Genomic DNA, 11,689 nt, shown 5'->3' on the forward strand with positions numbered 1-11,689 from the left:
GAAAATGACAATTCCAGCTTTGGAAGTGTGGATATAAATCCCAGCATCCACTTTTGATCAAATATAGCCCATTGAGAGTAGAGATTGATGAAGGGCTTTATTCCATGCCAATGCAGCTTGCTTTAAGCCATAGAGGGCTCGAAGCAACCAATAAACCTTGTGTTCTTGACCTGAAACTTTGAAACCTTCTGGTTGCTCCATATAGATTTCTTCATCAAGATTGCCATATAAAAAGGCAGTTTTGACATCCAGGGCTTCCAGTTCCCAATTTCTCTGGGCAGCAAATGTGAGTAGAATTCACACAGTCTCGAAGCAAGCCACTGGAGAGAAGGTATCTTCAAAGTCGGTACTGAATTCTTGTGTGAAGCCTTTAGCCACAAGATGAGCTTTATAATGACCATCGCTTTTGATAGCAAAAACCCATCGACACTTAACAGGTTTCTGATCTCTAGGAGGATCCACCAAGGTCCAAACTTGTCTTTCTTCAATAGACTTTAATTCGTCCTTCATTGCATCAAACCATTTCTTTTGCAAATCGGGAGATAATTTTAGCACATCTTTATAGTGCTCCGGAGATTCCTTGATTCGAGCAGCAAGTGCCAACTCGAAAGGATGCATTTTGGCTTCTTGGCCAGGCATTCCTTTTGGAGAATTAGGAGTATCTGGAATAGGAGTGAGTGGAGATCCAGGAGATGGAGGAGTAGTTCCTTGTGGATGTTCAGTCCACTGACGAGGAACTTCAGGAGGAATCATTGCAGGAGGTAACCTCGGAGAAGGAGGTCTGCGCTCTTCTGCATATCTCTGAATATCTTCTCTGGAATTGTGAGCATGTTGCTCAGCATTACAAATCCACTGTTGTGCTTGATCCCGATTTCTTTGAATGTCCTGTTCTATTTGAACTGGAGGTCTGTCTCCATAGATGTTTCCAGGACAAGATACTGGTATAAATCGACGTTTAGGACGAGGTTCTCTGTCATCTGCAGGTTGAGCTCTGTGAACATTGTGTGAGTCTCCTTGAATAAATTCTGGTTGATGAGGATGTCTGAGATGACGAGGGTTGACTGGTGGTGCAGCAGCAGGTGCTCTTCTTGGTTGTTGTTGATGAGCTCTATGCTGGTCTGCAGCTCTCTGCTGTGGGTTTTGTGGTTGTGGTGGAGTTAATGGACGAGGTGGTTGGTGGTGATGAGGTGCCGGTTGGATCTGATCAGGATCCAGAAGTGAATGTAGGCTTTCAGAGTCAGAAGAAGTTGAATCATGGTCATCTTCAGTATTGGGGTCAAAGGTTTTGGATTTTGAATCAGAGCAGAAAGGAAAAGAGTCTTCTACGAATTTTGCAGTTCGAGAAAGAATAATCTTTTGTCCATGAAGGAACCGATATCCTTTTGTATTAGGCTCGTAGCCTAAGAAAATCATTTCGACTGCATGAGGTTCCAATTTATCTTTTCTGTGTTCTTTGGGAACCCATACAAAAGCTTTGCAGCCAAAGGTGCAGAAATATGATATATCCGGGACTTTTCCTAAGAAGAGTTCAACCAGAGTCTTGAAAACAATCCTTTTGAGAGGAGTTCTGTTGTACACATGAAGTGCACAGTCAAAGGCGAAGTTCCAGAAGCGTTTTGGAACACAAGCATGGTGTCGAATGGTCCCAGCTTTCTCAGAAATGGTCTGATTAAAGCGTTCTGCTTGACCATTTTGTTGAGGCTGGTCGGCAATAGATAGATGATGGGTAATTCTGTGCGAAGAAAGGAGTGCTTTGAAAGTGGTACCCATAAATTCTCCCCCTTGATCTGAATGGAGTGCAAGAAGATGATGTCCAGTAGTATTTTGCATAGACACCATCCAATTGGCAAAAGCAGTATAGGTGTCAGATTTGTTGCGAAGGTAGAGGCAAAAACCATAAGATGAATAATCATCCAAGAGGGTGAAGATATATTTGGACCAATAATATGATTCGACAGGTAATTCAAGAAGGTCAGCATGGACCAACTCGAGAGGTTTAGTTGCTCATTTCCATGATGGTTTAAAAACTTCGGAAGAAAGTTTGTCTTGTGTGCAACCTTTACAAGAGGTAGTCTCCCCCTGTATTTGTATATCTTGTTTAAGGCCTAATTGGCAGATATATCTGAGAACTGCTTGTGCAGGGTGACACATACAATTATGCCAAAGAGACTCTTGTGATGCCTTGACCAGAGGGCAAAGGACCCCATAGGCAGTGGTAGGTGGAAGCAGTATGCCCACAAACCAGTGAAGAGGTGAAGTCGGAGAAGCTACTTTCACTTCAAGGACAATCCAGCCATCCGGTGCTCTGATAGTCTTGCTTGTAAGTGTCACTGTGCTCCTATATCCGTTATTGAGGAGTGTATTTCATGAACATAGTTGCTTTGAAAACAAAGGACTGTAAACAACATTGTGCAGTGGTAGGTTACTGCCATTTTCCAGGTGAATAACCACTGTTCCTTGACTGAGAAGTTGAACCTTTTTAGAGCCAGCAGTAGAGGCCAAAGGTGGATTTTTAAATTCTTGAAAAGTCAAGAAATCAGTTTTAAATGGAGTCACATGATGTGATGCTCCAGAATCCAACATCCATAAAGACTCACCCTTTGGTAGGTTCTTTTTTTTTAGATTCACATATGACAAAGGCACACCCAAGGGGTAGCAGTCATAAGAATCGAAGGCATGACCATCGAATTGCATGGGTAAATACCCAGAGGCAGATTCGTTGGGATCATACTCGATGTCTGGATTATGCTTTACATGAAAAGGTTTACATACAGGTTTTTCTGGCACAGATTCATGAAATTGTGATAAGGACATTGGGTGATTCTTCTTTTTAGAAGATTTTATAAGTACGGATTTTCGGAGAGATTCTCCATCTCTACAATTCTGTCCTCAAAGTCGAGGGGAAGAGAGATCAAAAGTCCATTTGTTCGGTGGAGCTGAATTGCCATAATCCTCAACATTCCTATTCTCCACCATGTTCTCACCAGCCAGAATGGAATTTCCCATTTGTACTGAGGATTTGAAGGAACCACTCGTACATGTCCCATCCTGCTCAGCAGGAGGAAGGGAAATCTTCCTTGGATGAGAGTCTGAGTACTTCCATTGCTCTGGTTCCCAAAGGGAAACCGCCAGCAGGTTGCAAGAGTTGGCTGTTCGGTGACATATAGAACATTGGCAGGAATTAGAGCCAGGAATGTTAACATGAATCTTGACTAACTCAACTTGATCTGGTTGGAAATTTTGAATTTCCTCCAGATACCAAGGAGCAAGATTTCCTGTAGTGGCATCTACTGGATAATTGGGGGAATCCCCAACTGTTTCCATCGCCATAGTAAGATCTTGGCAGGAAAGATCAGGATCATACATCTCAGTGTCAGTTATAATATGTTGCCCGAGATATGTATTAAGGTCGTTAGAGTAAACTCGTTCGACTGGAGTAGGATCTGGGAGAGAGTGCTTGGGGGATGGTTCACAGGAAGGAATATTAATAGCCATAATATCAAATTTGGCTGCAGCATTCTCAAAGGATTCTTGATCTGGGTAGACATCCTAAGATCTAGAATTTGGATCATAGGAACCTTCTGGAAGTTCCTCAATATAGGCAGCATCAATTGCTTCTGTGCCTTCTACTTCGAGATTATTGGCTCGGGCCTTGCCCTTGCCACGGCGTCTGTTCTGGCCTCGGCCACGAGAACCAGAACCTTGCTGCTGTTTTGGTTGTGAATAGGGAGTATAACCTCCACATCCACGAGTTCTGCAACCTCTTCCACAACCTCTATAGTTACTCTGAAAGGATCCTGATCCAGATCCAGATTGATGATCAGATGTATTGTGACCACCTCTGCAAACTTGGCAAAGAGGAGGCTTATTCATCCATGCCAGAAGAGAATTTGATTCTTGTTTTACTTGGGTCAAAGAAGACCCAGTCTTTTCAGTTTGTGGAAGCATAGATTTGCCTGATTTATGGGCCCAGACTTCTTTCATGCATGGTATAACGGTATCGGGATTGAGTTGATTGGTGGCGATAGAGGATAAGATATTGACAGGAGCCTGTTCCCAGGCTTGAGTCATAGAATGAACCAGGATGAGCGCTTTCATTTTATCATTCAGGGTAATACCCTGAGCGCTAATGGCAGCGAGAAGCATATTGATCTCCATGATTTTAGCCATTCTGTCATCCTTGGGTTTAATTTGAATACAGATAAGGCGTTGGAATTCCATAAAGGTTGTCATTGCTGAAGGAGTTCCGTATGAGTTATTTAAGGCAACCCATTTTTCATTGGAAGTTGCCAGCCCATCAATGGACATAGCGATCATTGGATTGCAATAGAGTGTGAGAATGCCTTGGGCATGTGCATCAGAGGTATCCCAGGCAGCAATATCCACAGCAGCAGTGGCAGCTCCGGGTCTTGCAATTGTTCCGCCAACAATTCCCATGATACCAAGGGTTTGCATGCAAGCCTTCATGAGAACTGACCAAGAGGCATAGTTCAAGCCATTAAGCTTGAGGATCTGCTTGGAAAGACCTTTGGACATCTAGTGTCAAAAGTCCATAAGCAGGTGTTCATATAAGAATGAGTGAGTCAGATGGATTTTAATGGATGGAGGATTCAATTCATGTATCCGATTCCTTTTGGGTCTGCGAGCAGATGCTCTAGCAGCTTGAGATGGGCATTTTTGGCATGGTTTCGGGATATGAGGATGGGGATTTCGCCAGGGCTGATCAATAGGAGTACCTCTCTCAGCAAATCTCCGAGAAGAGATGCAAGAGTTGTTGCACTCTAGACTTTCTAAGTCTAGTGGGGTGAAATAGTGGTAACTCAAAAGAGGCCACTTGCAGTTATGCAAAGGTTCACCACCAGAAGTGAATCCTAAGTAAGGATCCGTGCAAGAATATGGTACATTGATGGCATAAGTATGGCGAAAATGAGTATCCCTAACTAATACTTCAAGGCAATTGTAAGACTCATTGATAATACAAGTATTAGTTAACCAATGGTTTCGCCTGCCTGATACGTACGGTACATCCAGCATACTTGGGAGAGGATAATTTCTGGCATACGGCTCGAGCTTCACAAGCTTGGCTAAGAGCAGTATGGCGTATTCCATGAGGTTGGGGTTCTGCGAGATAATTGAATGTATCTTTCTCCATGACACATTCAAGATTGCTAAGAATCTCTGCTGTGCCAGGCCAGTAAGCGAATTTGGCGTTAGTGGGGGCGAGACCCCAAGAAAGATGCCAGTTAGTAGCATTATATCGCAGGCTACTTCCCACATCTGCTTCATCCCTGAACCGTCATATAAACCTAAATAGACCGCTATCAAAGCAGTCTCCTCCATGTCAGCATTCTCGGAACCATCTCGGCATGCATCAGATGTCTGTGGATCTGTCCACCCAAACTCCTCAGAAATGGAACTCAAGATGTTGGTTCCAAAGGCAGAGAGGAGGGATGATGCCATTGAAACATGGGTCGTAGAGGGGATGGACATTGTAGTAGATATAGATGAAGGTATCATGGGTGACCGAGAAGGCTGGAACAGTGTCGAGGGAAGGATCTTCATAATATGTGGAGGGAAGGTCACAGCTGTTAAAATTGGCTATAGTGTGAGGTGTTGACATATGAGAAAGCTTTGGGAAGAAGTTGGTTAGATAACTGTGGAACGCTAAGTGAAGGCCAGGATAGAAAAAAGGAGATTTGAAACTGGGAAAGTGGGACATTTGTTGCCATGCTGTTTCCATGGTGTTGATTGGAACGAGATAGGTAGCTGGATTCGGCTTCCTAAAGAACATGACCGACGAGGGAACTGCCTGTCTCCAAGTTATACAGGACCATACATATAACATCTCTGTATATTCTATGATCTCCTTAACCGCATACTTCCACCACTTCACATCATACATCCCATCGCAGTGCTCGGCAATTTGGAGCTCAGTTTTCTTCATGATGACCAAAGACATCTTGTAAGGACCGTAGATTAGTTCCCATAATTTTTAAAGAAAGCCACAAACGAGTTTTTTAAAGTAAATCAAACTCAGCGTTGTTGTCAGGAACGACAGCAAGAATGTGCTTGGGAGCGAGCAACTCGTTCAAGGCAACAACCTCCTCGGGAAGAGGAGTAGGTGCCTGATGTGGAGGAGGCAGGTCACGTGCTTCAACCTCGTCATAGGGTGGAATGGGATCTAGGTCAGCATCATGGTCGATATTGGGAAGATGAAAGTGAAGATAATGAAGAGGTGGAGTTGGTGGACAACCAACTAGAGCTTGGAGCAAAAGTCTGCGAACAACAGCGTCTTGTAACAACCATTGTCGCTGTCATCACCAGGTGGAGAGACCTAGAAAGGAAAACCAAAATGTGATGGAGTGTACAAAGAGCTTGCGCAGGTAAATCGGATCATGACCACCGTAATGAAGTAAAAGAATGGCCTGATTAAGACCGACAACAAGCGACATGGCGAAGACTACTACTACTGTCCCTAGCGCATCCAGGCCTACCACATCCATCATGATTTGCCTGTCAGCAGTGATCGCCCGATGCAAATGGGTAAATAGCTAACCACCTAGAAAGTGGGGCTCATAACCTATTGCACAGAGGAACGGGAGAAACAAAGAGCAATAGGCACGAACACTTGCCTTTGTTAGAATGGTAGTAGATTTGAAGATATAAGCAACTTGTAGTTGAGGGGCTCAGTTGTCAAGTAGACAAGTGAAGAACAAATGTAGAATTCAATAGGGACATAGGGAGAAAGTCCTGAGTTTATATACATGAGTAGGTATGCATGGACCAGTAGTGTAAAAGGAAACTACTACTCAGTATGGTAAGGAAAAGCATAGAAGGTCATGGAATAATGACATATAGTATGATGTCACTGTGGAGCTGATTGCTAAGGAATGTCATGTGATGAACAACATGTTGATGCACATGTAAGTCTGGATCAGTCTAGATGTTGGAACATATAGTAATATTTCCAACACACTACTGTGATGTACTAACCACTAGTCAGACAGATGATTCACTCTCAGCAAGTGAAAGACGTACAGAAGAAGAAAGGATCAAAAGCAGCCTATATTCCTGGACACTGTTAGGCCAGGTGTGCAAACTCTGTCACCAACGATCATTCAGGGTTTAACAGCTGTTAACTCTGGTCACATGGTCATCTGTGTGTGTGGGGGGGGGGGGGGGGTGAATTGGATTTATTTGTTTTTTGTAACTGTTACGTCACTAGAGGATAGGGCCATCAGGGACAGCAGGCACCTTGTTTATGGACACGTCATCGAATCCCATAATTTACGGCTAGCAATCAATATTTGTACCAGTCTAACATTTCCATTGCAGTGCCATCGGAGGTCACACCCCTTTCTTGCTGCATCAGCATCGCCACCCATGCTCTAAATGCACCTTGTCTGCTGTCCTTGCCTCGACTCCATCCCCCTGTTATATGCAAACGAATCTTCGACAATGTGCTATTATTCCTTGGAGCTTTTGGTGGCCATCTTCTAAGTTTCCTCACTCAGAGCATTGTGGGAGCGAGTGCGAAACCATTGGTCTGATCAATGAGGGACTAACTGCGTGATGAGTCAGAAGTGGAGTGTTCAACTGAGGTTAAACATGTCATGTGACCATGTGGGTCAGGGCCACCAGCGGATCATGGAGGGGAAGGGAAACGGGCACAGCCCAGCTATAGTACAATGTGGGGTAGACAGGGGTCTACCATAAAAGGAAACAGATGACACAATGAAAGGGAGAAACATATGGAATGCAAGTCCAACTGTGTAGACAGTGGCTTACAGACAAGGGAGCATCTCAGAGAGGCGGGGCAAAATGTGAACAAGTTACATAAGAGTTCTGTAAAGGGGAACAATGTGAGCATAGTGTAACATCACCCCCCCCTCAAGGCCTGAGGTCCTCCGAAGGTGGGTAGAGGCCTTGTACTATCCAGGAATGGATCTCGGAGTTAGTTGCTACTGCAAGTTGGGCAGTTAGATGACCAATGTCCAAGGCATGAACATCAGTAGCAGGTGAACTGATGGAGGGGATGCTGCCAATTGATGGGAATGAGCCCACCAAGTTCCCTCTTGCTGAGGGCAGAGACAGGTACAGGGACGAAGGAAGCTGCCAGTAGAGCTCTTGATGTCTGATGAGTGTAGAAGAGGGCTCTTCCAGCAGCGTTGCCTCAGGCCTGAGTGAAGAAGTTGAGCCAGTTGCAGGGGGAGCCATTGAAGGGGACTGTGGCAAGGGCATCTGCAACAGCTTGGAAGTGCTCTCAACCTTGGCCTGGTATAACCTTCTCCCAGCAATTGTGACACCTCAACTCGACATTTCCTTCAGTTTCTCCACCTCATCCAGTTCTAGCTCAGGTCCCTTCTTCTGGGACCTTGTGTGTCTTTTCTCTGAGAGGGTTCGGAGGTAGGCCCGACCCTCCAGACACTGCTTGACCCATCGGAGGGAGGAGCCCACAGACCACAACGTTGAGGGGGGTTCTGTTGAGGAAGGCGCAAAAGGAGGAAATGAGGGAGGGTCCGTAGTCTTTGTGAACAATTTTGACAATGGCTTCCTGCATTTTTAGAGCCTCCTGGAGGATGGTGGAATTGGCCCTGTTGATGTCCTCAGATGTATGCACCTCAAAGCTTGCCTTGGTGATCCCGACCTGGTCATGGACATGCTTGCCGATTACTTCTGAGCTTCTGAAGATTTTAGACAGCACCCATAAATGCTCATGATGTTCTCCTGCTCTCCAGCCATGTGATTCCCAGTGCTCGAAGTCATTAAGCAGCCACATGTAACTGAGGAAGATGCTCGCCTCAGGAGCCACCCATCTGGTAGAGGAGGGGGCTGTGGGTGTGACTGTGGGGTCTGAGAGGTTGGCTGGTGTGACAGATCATGCTGGAGTGGATGGACCATCTCGAGGGAGTGGTGAGGGGTATTGCATGCTCTGAAAGAGGTGTCATAATGAGGCTCGGGTGGTCCTGAGTGAGCTTTGGACTTTCCCTTGTGGGCATCCTTGCAGGCTCTCTGCAAAGAGGGGACTGAATGGATGACTGGGTACAGGTATGGGCATGTGGTGGAGGCAACAGAGTTGTGAAGGGGTTGGTAGGCCCCGGTGTGTGTGGAGTGGGTGGATACTGCAGGGGATGGGGAGCATAGCCCTCCATGGGGGCATACAGGTGGTTCCAAGAGGCATGGAGGGGTACTGGCATAGCGATTGAAGTAGGGGCGAGTTGGGTTGTAGGGTTCATCGATGTCAGTGGCAAAGTCATCAAAGTAGTCAGAGCTGGGATTTTCAGTGTTGGGGATGTATGACATGTTGCGGTCAAAGGTTGTGAATGTGCTTGTACTCCCCAAGGACCTCTGGGGCATTTATAAGGTTATCCTCGCTTTCCCAGCTGTTCTGGGAATGCGGGTAACCGAGCCATTTGACCAGGTAGAGGTATTTTTGCTGTGGGGTCAACCCAGGCTCTTTAGTCAATGATCTGACCTTGCATGCACATTTGTGTTTAAGTATAGCTTCAACCTCCCATTCGTTCTTGTCTCCTACCAGTTTGGGAGGAGGAGGTGGTTGTGCCGGGCCATATTCATGTGTTTCGACAAAAGGGGTCAGCTTGGATGTGTGGAAGACGGGATGTATCTGCCAGCTAGGGGGTAGCTGGAGCTTGTAGGCGACTGGGTTGATCTGTTCAGAAATTACAAACAGGCCATGGTGTTGGGGTGCAAGCTTTCTTGATGGGACATCCCTTTTTAAGTCAGATGTGTCCAACCAAACCTTATCTCCTACGGAGAACTCCATATAGTTTCCTTTCAATCATTGTTTCATCAACTCCTGCATGTTCTTGTGAGTGATTACTGTGGCATCCCGATTGGCGGCCAGCTGCTCAAGCTGATCTCCTGCTAGCAACTCCTGTGGGGCTTGTCCCATAGGATAAGGGGTGGGGTCAAAACCATACATGAGTGAATATGGTGTCTGGTTGTGGGATGAGTGAACATGCGAATCATGCACCATTTGAGTGTCCAGGAGTTTGGTATGCCAGTTGTGAGGGTCTTTGTCTGCATACATGTGTAGGTAGGTGCTGACCTCCTGGTTTACACATTTGGCCTCCCCATTGGTCTGTGGATGGTAGGCGGTGGAGGTTTTCAGCTCAACTCCAAGGGAATGGTACAGGTCCCTTGTGAAGGTGGAGACGAACTGGGGACCTCTGTCTGAGATAATGGCCTCCGGTATGCCCCAATGAGGGTAAATGTATGCGTGATAGAGGTCTGCTACTCTGACACTATCCACAGTTTTGGTAGTCAGTAGAAAGAACACTCCCTTTGTCAACCCCTGGTCCACAATGGTGAGGATAGAGTCATACTTTCCACCAGACATGGGCAGATCAGTGACCAGGTCCATGGAGACCTGTTTGAATGGGAAGGGGTTCTTGGCTATGTCGTGCAGGGTAACTGGTGGGGTTGTTGGGTGTGTGTTGACCTTATTGGCCTGACAGGAGGGGCAACCTCTACAGTAGTTGTGGATGGACTGGTACATTCCAGGCCACCATACATACTTGTTCATTTTCTTTGTCATCGCCTTTACTCCGGGATGCCTGAATGCAGGGAGGTCATGATACTGCCAAAGGACATCTTGGTGGACTTGTTCCAGTATGAAGATTCATCTTCCCTTTCCTCTGACCCCATCAGATCCTTCTGTCATTTCTGGTACTGTGAGGGACATAGAAGCCTTCCTGACCTCCTGGAACAGGTCGGCATTGAGCTGGAAAACACATCTCTTGTTTTTGACAGGCTTTGCCTCCTTGAAGGACATCTTTTGAACCAATTTAGGGGCCTCTGAAGGTTCGGGGATGGTCCGACCAATCTTAAAAAGGGAAACAGCAGAGGGTCTCACCCCCCCCTCAAGCCAAACAGCCTTCAGAAGTAAGGTAGAGACAGTGCTGGGCTCAGCATTAAAATCCGAGTGGCAGGAAAGAGTGTTGGCAGCGAAATTTTTGGTTCCTGCTATGTGGACAAAAAGGAGTGGATACTCCTGCAGTGTAGCCTGCCAACGAGCTTGGCAGGTGGTGAGCTTCTGGGGTTGTGCATAATAAGTGATATTCTGGTGGTCAGTGTAGACCTTAGTCAGTTCCAGGGGTGACAACAGGTAAGGGCACCATTGTTTGAGGGCACACATTACTGCTAGCATTTCCAAGTCATACACCTGGTAGTTTTGTTCAGCTCCGGTAAGCAACTGGGACATGTATGTGCAAGGGTGGAGCACCCCTGAGTCATCAGCTTGGGACAGGACAGCACCAGTGCTGAGCTTGGATGCATCGGTATGAACCATGAAAGGTTTCTGGAGATCCAGAAGGCAGAGGATGGGTTTGGACGAGAGGGCCTTCTTCAGATCTTCGAAGGTGAGGGTCTGTTCAGGTCCCCAGGTCCACTTGGCATTCTTTTTTGACAGGTCATGCAGTGGTTGCGCCATTTGAGAGAAGCCGGAAATGAACTGCCAGTAGAAGTTGCAGAAACCCAGGAAGGAATGGAGTTCTTTAAGAGTTGTCAGAGTGGGTGAGGTCCTGATGGCTTCGATCTTAATCTCCAATGGTTCATACTGGCCCTGACAGATCACAAACCCTAAAAACTCTATTTCCTTGGCTTTGAAGGTGCACTTCTTGAGCTTAAGGTGCAGATGTTCTTTCGAGGCGATCTCAAGAAAGCACTG

This window comes from Pisolithus orientalis, assembly GCF_024613125.1.
Source record: "Pisolithus orientalis strain OTSU chromosome Unknown F5J12scaffold_60, whole genome shotgun sequence".
NCBI classification, from domain to species: Eukaryota; Fungi; Basidiomycota; class Agaricomycetes; order Boletales; family Pisolithaceae; genus Pisolithus; species Pisolithus orientalis.